We start from the raw sequence: 18,769 nt of genomic DNA, 5'->3' as shown, positions 1-18,769 counted from the left end.
ATGTAAAGGCCAAATCTAAGAATAATAAGGATGGAAGAATGTGAAGAACCCCAACTCAAATGTGCAGAAAACAGATTTAATAAAATTATAGAAGAAAACGTTCCCAACCTAAAGAAAATCATGCCAATAAAAGTATAAGAAACTTACAGAACACCAAATAAAGTGGACCAACAAAAAGAGTCCTCTGGTCACATAATAATAAAAACCCCAAACATACAGAATAAAGAAAGAATATTAAGAGCAACAAAGGAAAAAGGCCAAGTAACATATAAAGGCAAGCCTATCAGAATCACACCTGACTTCTCCATGGAAACTCTGAAAGCCAGAAGGTCCTGGATAGATATTATTCTACCAACACTAAGAGACCATGGATGCCAGCCCAGACTGCTATACCCAGCAAAGCTTTCAATCAGCATGGATGGAGAAAACAAGATATTCCACTACAAAACCAGATTTAAACAGTACATATCTATAATCTAGCCCTACAGAAAGTACTGGAAGGAAAACTTCGGGATTGGGTGGGGGGAATGGGGGATTGGTGGGGGCGAGGGATGAGGGAAGGGAGAGGGAGCTGGGATTGGTATATGAAGCAAGCTTGTTTCTAATTTAAATTAAAAGAGTAGTCCTTTAAAAAGTAGAAAAAAATCTGCTTTTTGTATGCTTCCTTACATGCGCCTCTCCATGATTCTGAGGGATGCTTTGGGGTAGGTTCCTGCTTCTTCAGATATAAGGAAATACAGCTGGGACTCTCCAATGACAGAACAAATGGAAGAGTCAGTGAGTGTATATATAATATATAATATTGTTGTATTATATATATTATCTATACTATGTAATGGAAAATTCTATTATATAAATAAGGCATATTTCATGTAATTACATATTATATTATATACATAGTTCACCAATAAGTCATATATTATGTTATATAACTTGTGTAATATTGCGTGATAAATCATCTACATGATATATATATAATGATATTATGCAGTGTATCCATTATATTTAATGATAAGTGTACATATAAACCAATGAATCCATTTATATTATATAAAATAGCTACACTATATATTATATAATTTCTGTGTTGTATAATACACAATTTTATTGTAATATTTTTATTATTGAGAATTTAATACATGTGTACAATAAAATATGATGTATCTACCTCTCGTTTCCCTCTTCCAACTATTCCTGTATCTCCCTGACATGTTCTCCTCCCAGCTTCATAGTCATTTCTTTTGTACCCACTAAGTCCAATTAGTGCTGCCCATATGTGCACAGTTGTGAGACCATCCACTGGAGCCTGGGAAACCTACCCAGGGGAATACATTCAAGAATGCTTCTCACTCCCGCCAAAACTTTCAGTTAGTTCATCAGCAAGGTGTAGGGCCTCGAGATCATCTCCTCCATCTGCAACGGGATTTTGATTGTCTTGAACTTGTACAGGTCTGATGTAGGTAACCGCAGCTGCTGTGAGTTTGTGAGTGTGACAGTTGTGTCATGCTCAGAAGATAACGTTTCACAGCAGTCTTTCCCATTCATTGGCTCATACATTCCTTTTGTTTCCATTTCCCAGATGCTCCCTGCGCCTTGGCAGGGAGGGACTGATATTCTGCTTAGGGCTTTGCACTTGGCCTCTTATTCACTGCACTTTGGACAATCATGCATCTCTGTATTGACTGCTGCTCACTGGAAAACAAAACAAGACAAGACAAAAGCTGCTGTAATTGTGGTTCGGAAGAACCAGGTCTAGGCTTGCAGACATAAATATTTAGAAGGCAGGTTGATGGCTGATCCTGATTGTCAACTTGTACTGAGAGATGCTAGCAAAGCACACTGCTGCATGTTTGCAAGGACATCTCCAGAGGTGACTGGGATGTGGGACAGGAACTGAAAAGAAAGACTGACCCTGAATAGGTGGCACTGCCCAGTGGATTAGGTACCTGAAGAGAACTACAGTAGAAAAGCAAAGGCAGCCAGCATGCATCATGCTGTTCTCCCTGAACATGTGTGTCTATTGCTACAGCCATTGCTAACAGGCATTGGACTCCAGCCTCCTCACCTGAACTCACAAAGGTGATTCTCCCAGGAAGACCCAGAAGCCCTCAACTTTAGACATGGGCTACCCCACTGACCTTCATTTTTCTGAGACTTCTAGCTTATTTGACATCATGTGCATACATGCACACACACATGCCTATGGAGAGACAGATGTATTATAAGGAACTAACTCATACAACTCTGGAGGTCTCACTGTGTCAGGAAAGCCAAGCATCCCAGAAAAGAATCAATGTTTTTACTACCCTAGAGTCACAGTCAAGGACGAACATGGATGACTCTCCAGAAGCTCACAACACACAGAACAAGTCCTAGTCAGCAAAGGTCTCAGCTCAGATGACTGGTTGTTGGTGGTGGTCATCATAGGGCAGCATATGGAACTGAACAAATCCAGGAAGCTCCCTGGAGGAGGTGGTCTTTGATATTTAAGAAGAGTAGATAAGGACTCTGTACTTCATGACAACTAAGATTGGAGAACAGGACTGGGAGAGGAGCCAAGACATCGCTTGTTTACTTGCTCCACTGCTTATGGATTCTTCCATTCCATTATATGTATAACATAAACTTGAAATAGATCAAATAGCTAGAAGCTGATATTTACATCCAGGGATGTTACATAATACGCTTACAAAGTACTTTGATATTTAGTATTTTAGAAAAATATAATCCTCACCACAGCTTCTTCAAGTGGTATCTTTGTGTCTCCCAGGAAGCTGAGTCTAAAGTAATCACTTATGCAATGTTAATTTATTAGGGCATGCAAGCCCAAGGAACAGAGGTAAGGGGAGATGGGAGGAAGTGAAAGCTCCAATATATGGATGAATTATCGAATTGGCTGCTGCTGTGTGACTGATTGCTTGATTTCCTGGTGTCACCCTCTAAGAGGCTGTATAAATTACCTCTCATAACAGTCTATCCGAGAGGAAACAAGAAATGATTTATCTATAGTCAAATACCGGTCCTTTAAAAGAGTTGACACCATCAAATTTAGGAGATTACAAATGTGTGGACATTAAGCAGGAGCCTCTCCCACCCCGCCCCCAGCATGTCCGTCCAGGGGACAACAGGGAAACTGTTGAAGGCAGGGTGATCTGGGTTCAGAAGCAAATCAAGGCTCTGTAAGACTGCGTGCTGCTACAGTCAAAGTCAGTCCAAGCTCAGACACAGCTCTTTAACAGGATGTCTAAATCTGAGACAGGAGTCAGACCCAAGAGGACCCAAGTAGAACCAAAGGTGTCTGATACAGTCCATTCTTTGTAGTTTCACTCTGATGATGTGACACCTAGTTTCCATTTGGAGCCTCCATGTTTGTGAAAACAAAATGACCTCAACCCCCTGCCTCCCCAGAGTAATGAAGTATCAGTTCAATCAGTCACAGAGTATTTTTCAAGGTGCTTGTCAGGAGCAACCTCTACAGAGTGAGAATTGGGGAGATAAACTATATTTTCCGTTGTTAAGTTACAGCCCCACACTATGACAGACATTAGTGAGGTTCCTCCAGTATCTATTCTCTCTGGACTCCTCTCACAACTTGACCTACTTGACAGTTGGGACATCCAGTTTTGTCGCCAAGAAGTTTTAGCTATGGCTGCTACAAGGTTTCCATTATTACTCACCACAGAGATTGCACTCTTTCTCAATAGGACTTCTGACTAAGCAGCATGTATGTTGAGCGGAATACTGGAATGAGAGGTCCAGTCCTGCTTATGTTTTCGAATGTTCTAGCTCCTGGGCCATAGCACTGGCCACTGGCTTTTCCTCCATTATACTGAAGAAGTTATTCTGAACTCCCAAATATTGTTCCCAGACTAGAATTGTAGATGGGATTTTAGCACCTTATTCCTTCAGTCTATTAGACCATCAGTTTGCCAGGTGGGACAATGGCACTCATAATAAAAACCTAGGAACTCCATGCCACATTGTCACATCTCCTTACTGAAAAAGAATTCCTCTGATCTTGAGTGATGCTGTGTGGGTTATCATGGTGATAAATTAGGCATGCCTAGCCTCTCAGCTTGGGATCAGGAGTAACTGAATGGTAATAAAGGATTTCTGGCCTCATAATAAGTCTATTTGATGCATAAAGCCATGAGAAAAGAGGATACATAGAAGTCTGCATCTCAGCTTGATGAATGCACATCATTCATTCATACATGACTCCATTCATGCTCCCATGTTCAAGTTCTTAATGGACTCCTTGTGCTAGGACTGGAGGGGCTCAGAAGAATCATGGGATAAAGGACTTACTTCATCACCCCTTCAGCTTCTGTCCTGAAACTTTTCAGCTATATTCCCTTTCAACCCAGAATACTCAGTTAGGCTACTGACCAGTGGTAAGTAAGGAGCTCTATGCTGTGCCTGCAGAATCTCACTGCCAGTGCCAATGTACTGTTTTAGGTTATTTGTAAACCAAACTTCCATGAGCTATGGGTTTGAATTCTGGGAGAGACAGTGTGTCACAGACACATGAAATGGGACGATGGTTTACATGTTCATGTGATTCATTGGTGTATTTTGAGCCAATGTGGGCCTGGTTCCAAGAATATAACTTGTCTTTAGTGGTTGGTTGTGGCTGTATCTACCAGACTATATGATTTGGTGATTCTGGTAATAATCAGGTAGGGACAACTTAAGTCACAGAATCATTTGTTGTCTATGGTCAGATATCTAGTTTCTGCTAGAGAGCTGAGTAACATAAGCAGGAGCTATTTTCAAGTGGAAATGACTTCTTTGTTACAAAAGTCATATTTCCTTTCCAAGAACCGTGGGTTCTGCACTTTAACTTTCCAACTGAGGCTTGCCAATAGGAGCAACCTTGCTGACTGGAACATCTCAAACACCATCAGACACACTGAGCCACACATCCCCAGTGGCAGTTAGGTGCTAGAGCAGTTCTTTGCTGCTTGTAGTCCTATTTGAAGTTGGATGCATGTAATTTACCCCAAAGTCCCAAATCTGCCATCACTATGCAGTAGCAGGTTCATACCACTCTTTGTCCTTTACATTAAAGAGAGTATCTTGGTATCTAGTAAACTTCAAACCATAGAACCCCTAAACTCCCCCCCCCCCCGTGTATGAGATTCCTGAATATTTCTGTGCTACCTCTCTCATACCTTAATATGCAAATGTTTTCTAGGGTGTCTAGAGTGCTTGTCACTTCCTGTATACTGAGTACAATTATGGACTCTTCTCGTTAGTTTTCTCCAGCTTGACACAAACTAGAGTCATCTGGGAAAAGGGAGCCTCATTTGAGGAACTGCCTCCATCGTATTGGCTTATGAGCATGTCCATGGGGGCATTTTCTTGGTCAATGATTGTATGAGCGGGTCCAGACTACTATGTGATATGCAGTGCCATCCCTGGGAATGTAGTCCTGGGTGGTGCAAGAGAGAAGGTGAGTAAACTAACAAGCTAGTAAGCAGCACTCCTCCATGGTTTGCATTCCAGTTCCTGCCTCCAGTTTCCTCCTGCCTCCATATTCAGATGACTACCTTTGATCTTATTGATGGGGGTTGACCACTATGTCCTTAAAAGCTGAATAGACGCTTTCCAAGTTCCGATCATTTATCTTCATTAAGATATCATATCCACCACAGCTGTGATTAGAACTGCCTCCTTAAAGTTATGGTAGGCTAGTGTATAAGTACCTTAATTTGCTTTTGTCTATTCAATTTAAATGCAATAAAGATGAGAATATTTAACTGTTTTAAGCCTTTGACAGTAATAATAACCTTTGTGATTTTTCCTAGACTGTGTTTCTGATTACTGTTTTGGTAAGTATACAACATGGGAAGTTGATCAATTTCAGAGTTCACTTGGCCATTACTAGCTTTGTGACCCTTATTTCACGGGTCAGAGAACCAAAGTGAGCATCCTTCTAACTACATCTGTCTGAATTGTATATACTTGGAGTCAAGTATATAATCATTTGAGGATGGTCATTAAGCAGTTTCCACAGAGTACCCTCATATGCAAGACACCTCGAATTCTGCTCTTGCTCTCCACCACAGTGGTCATATCTGTCTTGTCCCTGCTAGGTAACTGTGGTCCCCAACTTCTACAATTTCTCAGTCTTATCAAAGTCACTGTTACTGGGAATCCTAGTCCCACCAACAGTCTCTGCTTACAGAGGAAAGCCACCTTTAAGCTTCTCAAAAAAGCTAGTGCCTCCCTTATCCAGGGGTTCCTCAGTACTCCATTGAAGAGGCTCACCATAGGAAATCTTGGAAGATCTGGCTGGCTAATGGGCTCTCAGATTTCATCTGGTACATCATGTTATCATTCTTGCTTTCTTAAGACTTCTGATTTCTTCTCTGATACCAAAAGGAGTCTCCAAATCTTCAGCTAGTTTCGTAGGGCCATCGCCCTGACACTCTCTAATGGCAAGCTATGTGCTCTCTTGTAAGACTACAAGTGAAATCACCTACATTAAGCAGTATTTCTTATCTAGGTTTCAACTTGACTTCTACCTCTTCAGAGACCCACTACTTAATGTTACTCTACTTCTTGTGAGCACACAGAAGAGGGGTTCTACAATTCATTCAGTATGTAACTGTTTCTTCCTAAACCAAGGGCTACATTTCTATGTTTGTGTTATACCGAGATCTTACGATCTTTTCAAGTATCATGGCTACTATATATTCCAATACCTCATCCTATACTTCATTTCACATCACTGTGTATTTAAACTTTCAGACTTTATACCTGAGATGCATATGCTACAGATTGTCACTACCCTCCTTATGGTTATCAGTGGAGTCCTTACTGCCCCCAGAGTCTGGATAATATACTTCTGAAATCTCATCCTGAAAGTCTGCCTTCTAGGTCATTACTGAGGTCAACTGTCTTGACCTATGTTCCTCACAGAACAGGCTGATGTAAAGATACACAAGCTTTTAAACATGTTTTTAAAACATTCATCCCTCGGGCCAAAATGATCAAGAGGGAAATAGAAAAGAATAGAGAGCTACTGTGAGGATGGGTTATGGACTGGCAGCTGATAGTGTGACTGATTACCTAGATTCACAAGACAATCTTTAAGAAGCCATGAAAACTGTACTTAGTAAAATCCATCAGAGAAAGAACCAGGAAAGAATTATCTATGGATTTTGTTACATAGTGGTCAAAGTTTTACCCCAAGGGCATTTCTAGGTTGCCTATGCGTAGGTACTAAACAAGGACCAGAGGAGCTACATGCTTCCCTGTCAACAAGTAACCCTTGAACTAAGAGACAAGCGTTGTGCAGCAGAGTTAAGAGAAAAGGCACTGTCATAATGTCTCTTTGTGAAATTTAGAGCCTACATAAACCTGAAAGCTTCAGTGGTAGATGGGATAAGAAGCAGGGAAATCATAGGAACTTAAGCGACACATGAACACATGACACAGAACTACAAGATCCTCAGGGGGAAGGAGGCTTGTCTTACTCATCTTAGGAGCCCTAACGTTATTCTTTGTACATAGTTATACAATCGGTAAGTTGCAAATATCAATTGAATGAGTTTCATTATTTTACTCACCTTACAGATGAAGAAAACAAGTTATGTATTGGATCAATGACATCTAAACCCAGCTTGTTAGCCATGCTGAAGGTCATTAACTTTCAGTTATCTTCTCAATAGGTACAGTGGTGTGTGTGTGTGTGTGTGTGTGTGTGTGTGTGTGTGTGTGTGTGTGTGTGATGGGGGTTAAAATCCTCTCCAATCTTTTCTAAGTGGTCTTCTTCCAGAACTTGGTTTAGAAAACAATAGAAGGTCAGTAGATAGCTACATCTTATTTCACTTATTTTCCTGAATACACACAAAGGGACTGATAATGAATATCACCTGAGTCTCTGTAAGCCAACAAAATTCTTGGGCAGGAAATGTCACCTTCAAACAGGACAGAATGCAGGATTTGTTCCCGAGGTCTGACTCTGCACTTCTTGTACCCTTCAAATACCTATTTGACCTCATTTTCCTCACTGCAAGAGGGTAGAACCACAGGCTCCTCCCTCTTTCTGTTTCTAGCCCCAGGAACATTAATCATCCACCTTTCTCAAGACCTGGCAGGGAAGAAGCAGTGTCTAACTTCTTAATAAACTCATACTGTCATTGAAGATGAAAGATGAGTCTGGCGAAGCTTGGAGCATCCCAACTTCCCAGCTCACCAACTGCAGGGAAGGAACCAGCAAGGAATAAGGAGAGGAATGGCCTCTAGGACAGGACCCCATGGGTGGAGCAAGAAATCCAGCTGCCTCCTCTACTCTCCTCTTCCTAGTTGCTCTCTCCATGGCATCTTCACCATGTTTACTGCAGAGTGAGATGGTTCAGCTGTCCTCTTTCCTAATAATGCAATTTGGTGTGTGGACTGTGGTGTCTAACAGCTTTTCTGCATTTTTCCCCACTCACTGGACCTTCCTGTTACCAGGGTCTTACTCTGCCCTCCTGCTGGCTCCATGTTCTTTGTTTTCACCATAAAAAGTTCAGATGAGAAACAAAGAGCATAGTGTAGAAGACAGGGAGAGTTTACTATGGAGAAAAGTGAAGTCAGTGTGGGCAGTGGTCAAAGGAACCATTGTCTCCACTATATCTTAAACAGGTTTTAGATCACACCTGAAGTCTGTAGAACAGTCAGATCACCCTGAAGTGTGTTTTCCTGCCCAGTTGACTGGCAAGCCCATTTGAGTTACTGTAAAGGAATGAGACAATGGTATATTTTTGTTCTTAACCAATCTTCAGCCAGGTTGCCATTTTATTGTCTTCTTGATAATTGAAAATGTCATCTCCATCTAGAACCAGTATGTAAATTCTGTAGACCAGTATGTGAATTCCTATAGTTTCATCCTTATGCTTTAGAGGGGCTGATTAATAGGGATAGGTCCATCCCCAGTGCTTTTTAAACCTGTGAATGCTGAACTAGCTACTGCTCACAGAATTATCATTCATAATAGAAGCTTACTCTCACCTTGGTAATAGCCAGGCTAACTACACATTGAACTTCCATGCAAGATCGAGCCACTGGGAATCTGCACATGTAACTATTTAAACACCTGGGAAGCTAACTTCTATTTATAGTACCCAGCCCCAAAGCTGTTCACAGAGAATTTTCAAAGGCACAACATTGTGCCGAGTGCTTTGTAGAAATTATCTCACTTCACCTTCACAATAGTCTTATCAGATGTCACTAGAGGAATCTGAAGCCCAGAGAAGCTGAATGATTTAATGACACAATTACTGACTTCAAGTGGCAAAGTCAAACTCAACTGCGTATCTGCAGATTCTAAACCACATTCCCATCTGGTGACTACTGAAAGACCACAGAATGGGATGTATGGTTTAGCAACCTTAATTGCAGAAGGGCTATAAACCCACAAAAGGCCAATTCCGGGCTGCTGACCACCTGTGACGAACTGACCAGGGCGTCAGAGATGGGCAAACAAGATTCGTGGGAAACAAGGAGATGATAACCACTATTTACTTAGGGAGAGATGATTAACTCATACCAACGTCTGAGGAATTTACATCAGGAAGACACCTACTTCCCCTGGTCAGTAGTCACGTACCCCTGGTCATAAGATAGGGACCCCTCCCAAAGGCTTGTGGTTTTTGTCTTTAAAAGCTGATTGTAACTGAACCTCGGGGCCAATCGGTCTAAAAGCTGACCGAGAGGCCCATCTGCAGATGCCTAATTAAAGCCTCTTGTGTGTTGCATCAATTGGCGCGTGGACTCTTGATTCTTGGGGCGATGAATCCAGCTTGGGGACCCCTCCTCAATTTGGGGAACCTCAACAACTACAACCCACATTTAAGGCACATAACTGAATGAAGACTGTCTGTCCAGTGCTCACCATGTACCAGGCTCTGTGCTGGGAACTTCCACATCCGTTCAACAGTGATCTTGTTTCAAGGAAAGAAAACTGGAGTCTTAACCTGTTAGCAATGGGCAGATCTGAGATTTAAGCCTTGTTTGTCTATAAAGTTCTTCCATCCTGCTGTCCTTCCTTCCTTCCTTCCTTCCCTCCCTCCCTCCTCCCTTTCTTTCTTTCTTTCATTCTTTCTTTCTTTCTTTCTGCCTCCATGTCCCAGTCTATCTCCGTTTCTTTGCCAATTCATCGTTTTTTTTCAGCCAAGGTTAGACTCTTATTTTAGTGTTCCTAACAGATAATTTATGCAGTGTGCCTGGTTCAGTATGTGGCACCTAAAGAAACTGGATCATGCCACTCTCCACTCACTTCAGCCTCAAGACAAGCTTCTTGTTTGTTTTGGTTTCGGTTTGGGTCATTACTCTGTCCAGTCTTAGTAAGAAGAAAAGGGATAGTTTTTCCCCACATGGTGGGAAGAGGTGCTGTCTCTTACACATGGTGGCATTTCCACTGTTTGGAGGATTGTGCCCTGTAGATGGTCCAGCCTTCCCCTTGAGAAAAAGGTTTGCATTAGGACTTAAGTTGTGTGCATGGTGATAGGTATGGATCTATCTGTTGTCATTTACATGTCAGCATCCAGTTACTCCAGCACCATTTGTTGAAGATGCTTTTTTTCCATTGTATAGTTTAAGCTTCTTTGTCAAAGATCAGGTGTTCAAAGGTGTGTGGGTTGATATCAGGGTCTTCAATTTGATTCCATTGGTCTATCTGTCTGTTTTTGTGCCAATACCAAGCTGTTTTCAGGACGATAGCTCGATAAGAGAGCTTGAAGTTGGGGATGGTGATGCCTCTGGAAGTTCCTTTATTGTACAGTGTTGCTTTGGCTATCCTGGGTCTTTTGTTTTTTTCATATAAAGTTGAGGATTGTCCTTTCAAGGTCGGTGAAAATTTGTGCTGGTATTTTGATAGGGATTGCATTGAATCTGTAGATTGCTTTTGGTAAGATTGCCATTTTTACTATGTTGATTCTATCTATCCAAAAGCATGGGAGATCTTTCCATTTTCTGGTACCTTATTTAATTTCTTTCTTTAAAGACTTAAAGTTCTTGTTATACAGGTCTTTCACCTGTTTGGTTAGTTACCCCAAGATATTTTATGGCGTTTGTGGCTATTGTAGGGTGATGTTTCTCTGATTTCTTTCTCATCCCCTTTATTGCCTGTATACAGTAGGGCTACTGATTTTTTTAGTTAATTTTGTATCCTGTCATTTTGCTGAAGGTGTTTATCAGCTGTAGGAGTTTCCTGGTAGAATCCTTTGGGTCACTTAGGAAGACTATCTTATCGCCTGCAAATAGTGAAAGTTTGACTTCTTCCTTTCTAATTTGTATCACCTAGATCTCTTTTTGTTGTCTTATTGCTCTAGCTAGAACTTCAAGTACAATATTGAAGAGGTATGGAGGGAGTGGACATCCTTGTCTTGTTCCTGATTTTAGAGGAATCGCCTTTAGTTTCTCTCCATTTAGTTTGATGCTAGCTGTTGGTTTGCTGTATATAGCATTTATTATGTTTAGGTATGTTCCTGTTATCCGTGATCTCTCCAAGACCTTTATCATGAAGGGGTGTTGGATTTTGTCAAAGGCTTTTTCATCATCTAGTGAGATGATCATGTGGTTTTTCTTTTTCATATTGTTTATATGGTGGATTACATTGATGGATTTTCATACGTTGAACCATCTCTGCATCCGTGGGATGAAGCCTACTTGATCATGGTGTATGATTTTTCTGATGTGTTCCTGGATCTCATTTGCCAGTATTTTATTGAGTACTTTTGCATCAATGTACATGAGGGAGATTGGTCTGTAATTCCCTATGTTGGTTGTGTCTTTGTGTGGTTTGGCTACTGATGTAATTGTAACCTCATAAAAAGAATTTGGTAGTGATCCTTCTGCTTCTATTGTGTGGAACAATTTGAAGAGTATTGGTATAAGCTCTTCCTTGAATTTTTGGTAGAATTTGGCACTGAAGTCATCTGGCCCTGAACTTTTTTGATTGGAAGATTTTTTTATGGCTGCTTCTGTTTCTTTAGGGGTCACAGATCTGTTTAAATTGTTTATCTGTTCTTGATTTAATTTTTGTAGGTGTTATCTATCCAGAAAATCATCCATTTCCTTTAGATTTTCCAATTTAGTGGAGTACAGATTTTCAAAGTATGATCTGATGTTCCCCAGTGTCTGTTGTTATGTCCCCTTTTTCATTTCTGATTTTGTTAATCAAAGACCTCAACATCAATACAGCCACACTAAATCTCTTAGAGGAGAAAGTGGGAGCCCTTGAATGAATTGGTACAGGAGACCGCTTCCTGAACATAACAACAGTAGCACAAACACTGAGATCAACAATTAATAAATGGGACCTCCTGAAACTGAGAAGCTTCTGCAGAGCAAAGGATACAGTCAACAAGACAGAAAGGCAGCCCACAGAATGGGAAGAGATATTCACTAACCCCATATCTGACAGAGGGCTAATCTCCAAAATTTACAAAGAACTCAAGAAGCAAGTCTCCAGAACACCAAAGGATCCAATTAAAAAATGGGGTACAGAACTAGAGAATTCTCAATAGAGGAGTCCAAAATGACCAAGAGACACTTGAGAAAGTGCTCAACATCCTTAGCCATCAGGAAATGCAAATCAAAACAACTCTGAGATACCATCTCACTCCTGTCAGAATGGCTAAAATCAAAAACACTAATGACAGTTTATGCTGGAGAGGATGTGGAGAAAGGGGAACGCTCTTCCACTGCTGGTGGGAGTGCCAACTTGTGCAGCCACTTTGGAGATCGGTATGCAGATTCCTCAGGAAAATGGAAATCAATCTACCACAAGATCCAGCAATTCACTTAGGCATATACCCAAAATATGTACCCTCATACAATAAGGACATTTGCTCAGCTATGTTCATAGGAGCATTATTTGTAATAGCCAGAACCTGGAAACAACATAGATGCCTCTCAACTGAAGAGTTAATAGAGAAAATGTAGTACATTTACACAATGGAGTACTACTCAGCAGAAAAAAGTGGAATCTTGAAATTTGCAGGCAAATGGATGGCACTAGAAGAAACCATCCTGAGTGAGGTAACCCAGTCACAAAAGGACAAAAATGGTATATACTCACTCATATATGGATTTTAGACATGGAACAGGGCATTGCCAGCCCACAATCCCACCGCCATAGAGTCTGGGGTGCAGGGAGGACCCTAAGAGAAATATGCATGATAACCTGGAGAAGGGTTATGGGATGAGATCTCTTAATTGGATTGTGGGGGAGGGGGGACAGAAGGAGATGGGACAAAAAGAGGGAGAAAAGAGGAAAGGAGAGGAAGACATGGGAGAGCCAGGCCAAGAATAGAAGAGAGAAGGATGGGAGATACCATAAAAGAGGGAGCCAGTATAAGTTGGAGGAGAGATCTGGCACTAGTGAGATCTTCACAGATCTACAAGAATGACACCAACTGGCACTAAGGCTACCTTAAATGCTCTTCCATGATAATGAGAATGATGACTACCTTATATCCTAGAACTCTCATCCAGTGGCTGATGAAAGCAGAGGCAGACACCCACAACTGGGAACCGAATTGAATTCCTGGAACCCAGTTGCAAAGAGGAGTGATGACAAAAGGAATCAAGATCAGTCTGGTGAAACCCACAGAGGCAGCTGAACTAAACAAGGGGGAGCACATGGACCCCAGACTTATGACAGAGGGGCCAGCATGGGACTGATCCAGACATCCCTACCACTGAAACTGGTGTCAGAAAGGAGGCCTTGGCAATCTGTGGGGCCTTGGAGAGTAGAGCAGTATTTATTCTTGGCATACAGATGGACTCTGGGAACCCATACCATGTGGAGGGATGCTCTCTCAGCCTGGACACATGGGAAGGACCTGGACCCTTTTCAGGATGATGTGACAGACTCTGAAAATCTCTCTTGGAAGCCCTTGCCCTCCCTGGAGAGGAGAGGGGGATGGAGTGGGGGTGATGGGTTGGGAGGATTGGGGGGGTTGGGGAGGAGGGAGGGTGACATGTGTAAAAAGTTAAATAAAAATATGGAAAAATAGTTACTGTTTTGGACTGGAAGGAAAGAAAGAAAGAAAGAAAGAAAGAAAGAAAGAAAGAAAGAAAGAAAGAAAGAAAGAAAGAAAAAAGAAGGAGGTTTGCAGATACTTCATCAGGCCTGTAAGCTCCTTTCTGGTAGAATTAATGAAAGAAAAAATTTACAAGAACTTCTCATACAGGCTTTGTTTTCCCCCCTTTTCCTTGTTTTGCAAATAAAGGTCTCTGCTGGCCTTTTAAGCCCTGGGAAAACTTAGCAAACACTTTCTCCAAACCACCTTGCTTTTTACTTTGCATCAAATAACCTCCCCAACTCTGGAGCTTTGCGTTCCAATCCTTGCAAAGGAGGAGTGAAGAAGCAGGATATTGAGTCTCATTAAGTTTCTTTGCTGTGTCAGTCCTCCTTCCCAGAGGGGGATGTAATGCTCGCTTCATAATACTCAGCCCCGTGCACAAGTTGGCAGCTCCTTTCTCTCAGCTTACACTCTTGGCTAAGAATGTGTTCACAGGGATTTTGAAAAAGCCTCCCCAAATACCTGTTTTCTGACTTTCTCAGAGCATTTCTGGAGATAGGGCGAGGTTCTGGCTGCTCTGAAGTCAGCTTCCTCTTGCTAATGAAGCTCCTAGCTTAGGCTCTCTCAAGAGGGTGTAGGTAGCTCCCAGCTTTGCATTATCTTCTTTCCCCTGAACTTACTCTCATTCTCTGCAGGACTCTGCCCCTGCACAGAAAGATGGTGTTTGACCTTGGCCTTGGTCCTCTTTGGGTCTCCTACCCAGTGCAGAAATCAACCTCAGATGTCATTCCTTATGTATTGTTCACCTGGTTTGTATGTTTTCTTCTATTGTTTTGAGATTATAATATAAACACACCATGTCCCCCTTTTGCTTTTTTCCTTCTAATTTTCTCATACAGCTTGAGATAGGATCTCTTACTGACCTGGAGCTTGCCAAGTAGGCTAGGCTGTCTAGCCAATAAGTCATGGGGCTCTGCTTGTTTCTATCCCACTGAGTTCTCTGATGCTTTATGTGGATTTTGGGAATTCAACCTAAGTCCTCACACTTCCACAGCAAGTGCTTTAACAACCCAGACACAGCTTCAGAAGACCTGAAACTCCTTGTCTAATTCTAAAAGCATCCCTGGCTGTGTCAGCTGTCTGGATCTGTTCTGAAAAAACTTTATTGAGAACAGACAGACGTCTTTTCTAGTGTGGACCTCTTGAATTCTGATAGTGATCTATTTTGATGAATTTTGTGACACAAAGTGTTGGAACATGATGTTGGGGAGTCCTCTTTGGAATAATCAACTAATTACCTTGTATACTTTAGCCACTGCTCTAAGTGATTTCCTTATTTGATGATATAATAAGCCCACATGTGAGAACAGCCCCTATTAGGATGAGAAGACTGAGGCATTGAGTTTAGATCACTTTCCCAACACCCCCTTAATAAACAGTGATAGAGCCAGGACTGTAAACCTCTTTCTCATACCTTGACTTTCAAGTTCTCTTGGATTATGTTAAACACTGGCCTAGAGGAAGACATAGCATATTTTGCTTGGCCCTTAGGTACCTGTGTGAACCCTTGCCCACTCCCTTTTTAGCATCTTTAGTTCCTCACTACCCATTGTGAAGACTGTTCAATCTTCTCCATCATGCATACACTGGACAGCTGGGAGCTATCAGATTCAAACTCTAGTGGCCCTAACAAGCTAAACTTGACCACTAATTCTCAGCAAGCCAATTAAACAGGCAAGCAAGCAAAAGGCAGAGAAAGGAGGGTTATTCCATGTGGCAATACTGAGAAGAGGAATGAAGAGTCTGGCTTTTGGATCCTGAGATTGGTTTAGGTTTAAGTAGAGGCAAACAGTATTCATAAACAAACAGTCCTGGTCAAGGTTTGGTCCTACTCATCAATGAAGTATCATTGACTTTTGTCTTAACCACCATCTGTGCTATGCTGTCTTGCGGGAAATATTTTCTCTAGAGACAAACTTCCCCTCTGACTGGTACCAGAGCTCCAGCCTTTCCTTGCTTACCATGGGATTCCTGGGGAGAATCAGCTCAACTGTCTGATAGACAAAGAGATGGGCACAAGTATCTTCTTGAGAACATCTTTGATCCTGCAAGAATGACTACTAAACCACTAGCTCGCGTCATTCATATTCCTGTATCTACTACCTCTTTCCTTGACTGCCTACTCTTCTTCATCTGCCCTAACTGAAACATCACCTCACTTTCCTTCCTAAACAGTTCCTAATTTATCCACCCCAAGAACATTTCCTGCTCATCCTTTCCTGTTTATTTCCTCATTCAGATTCATTTATGACTGATTTGGGAGGTGGAAGGCAAGGTAGGTGGGAAAGCAATAGACATTCTAGTACTGATGATCATACTTCAGAGAGAGAGAAACTCTTGACCCAGAGTGACACAGCCCCTCTAAATTCCCAGGCATTTTCTTCTACTTCATTCACTTCTTTTATGAATATGAATCATCCATGACTGTGGCACTGAAACAAAATTGCAGCAGTACTAGTTGATATGACATAATGTTTTCTCTTGACATACTTGCAAAAGTTGGTCTGGCAGCACACACACATCACAGAGACAGGAGGCAAGTTGCATCACGTTTGTGCTCAACATGCTGATTTGGTTAGTAACAAGGAAGCCAGGTCAAATGTCAGAGGTCACATTCGAGTTTGGCTCTGAAGGGTGTTTTTATTTAAAGATAAGTTTTCCAAAGGCTGAAAATGACAGTGTAGAAGAAACAGTTCTAATTATATAAAACAACCTGGGTGAGGTCAACCTGAGAAATAGGATATAAATGTAAACTGAGGTCAATACAGAAAAACACTTTTCATATTAGACAGTGCACTTAAAAATGAATCATACGAGCTCAGTGATAGAGAACTTACGTGGCATACTCTAGGGTTGATTTTCAGCATGTTTCTTTGTCCTCCCCATCCCCCAACAAAGCAATCATAACTATTAGAGAGAAAGAAATCTGTATTTTATAGTGTATGTGATTTTATAGTAAACTTCGTAAGGTGAGGAAAGAAATTATCAGAAGAAGCTGAAATAGCCAGGCAGAGGAGTTGAGGTGTTAGGCAACTCCCGTGCAGGGCAACATGCTTGGGAAGAACTTCAACATACAGAATAAGGGTCCAAGCAAAGGCAATGGCAGTGAGAATGGACAGGGAGTGATGGACATGAGAAACACTTCATTGGCAAGTTAAATGGGACTTGCCATTTGGTTGTATATAGAGAAAGCAGGCGTAAGGAGGACCCCAGGATACTAGAAATAGAGAAGTCAGAGGAAATGGAGATCTTGGTAGAATGGAGGGTGAAATAAAGGACCAGATGACAAGATCAATGGGAATCTTCAGGGTTTGAAGTGTCTAAAGAGCTTCCAGCAGAGTTGTTGATAGTTTGCCAGTGGTGGCAGTGTTGGTGTTGATGGTGGTGGTGGTGGGGTGGCTGCAGTGGCTGTAGTGGTGGTGGTGGCAGTGTTGTTATTGGTCATTGTCATCTACATTGTTTGCAATGGCCTCTTACTTTGAAGCTCAGGCCACCCTCAAACCCACAGCAATCCTCCTACTTCAGCCTCCTAAGTGCTGATATTTTAGGTGTGAGCTACCATGTCTGACACAGATTCTGGAATATGTACAGAAGCTGCAATATGGCTTTGATGGTCACTGTTAGAAAGGGTTACCTGGGGCTGTTAAAGGTTTGAGTTATATCTTAAATCAAAGCCCAGGACATGTATTTCCCAATTTGCTTTTTATCCCCTCAAAACTCTCCTCAATCTACAAGAACCACCGTCTTGGGTTCCTGTTTTCTTTCTTTCATTCTTTCTCTCTTTCTTTCATTATTTCTTCCTTTCTTTTGTTCTCATTCTGATCTGTCTTTCAGGATCTTAAGCCAGAGAATAAGAAGTTCCTGAGTGGAGACAATGGTATCTAGTTTCCCCTCTAGTTCCTTTTCAGACCTCATTTCCCTTTTTGAAATTTTAATTGCTGGAGACAGAATCCATGGATTTGCACATTCTGGGCAAACACTGAGCTGCATGTTACTCACAGGCTAGTTTTCCCAATGCTTTAGAAAGAAAATTCTTCCAAGCTGCTCTCTATTATTTTATTAATTAAATCCCATGTTCCTGCTCCTTCATCAGGAAAGTTTAGACCTGGGAGCATCTGTTTGCCTTTGTATTGATACTAATGACCTTGATTCTAACACGAGAGAGAGAGCTTTCTTCTTTGAGTTGTTGTCTTGTATTAAAGTCAGCAAGGTATTGATTTTCCAGGCACGCTCAGTTGGAAGTTACTCTCTAACAAATGTACATCCTTGCTCAGCATCACTCGCTCCAACAAGGCTCCTGCACGTGGAGACCCTCTCTGCTTTGGTCACTTTGAGCAGTCTGTCAATGATTCATCAAGGAATTGAAGACAACCAAGATTGGAAAGGGAAGGCTGTGAGAGGAAAACTTGCTGATTTTCCTTCTCAGCAGCAATGACAAACATTCCGGAGATTCTCATCATTTATCAGGGATACTTGCTTGATTCTCAGTCCATGACAGGAAAAATCAGTTTGGTAAAAAAGCATTTACTGAGCATTTTTGAACATAATGTTTTAAGTATGGCTTTTTGTTATGCTGTATTTATAGCTACCCTTTATCCCCAAAGAGCTGCATATGATTATAGGCCGCAGATTGGAAATGCTTGATTGTAGATATACCCAAAAGCAGCTAATCAAAATATATGATA

This window comes from Mesocricetus auratus, unplaced genomic scaffold, assembly GCF_017639785.1.
Source record: "Mesocricetus auratus isolate SY011 unplaced genomic scaffold, BCM_Maur_2.0 Super-Scaffold_100009, whole genome shotgun sequence".
NCBI classification, from domain to species: domain Eukaryota; kingdom Metazoa; phylum Chordata; class Mammalia; order Rodentia; family Cricetidae; genus Mesocricetus; species Mesocricetus auratus.
This window is presented reverse-complemented; position numbering follows the sequence as displayed.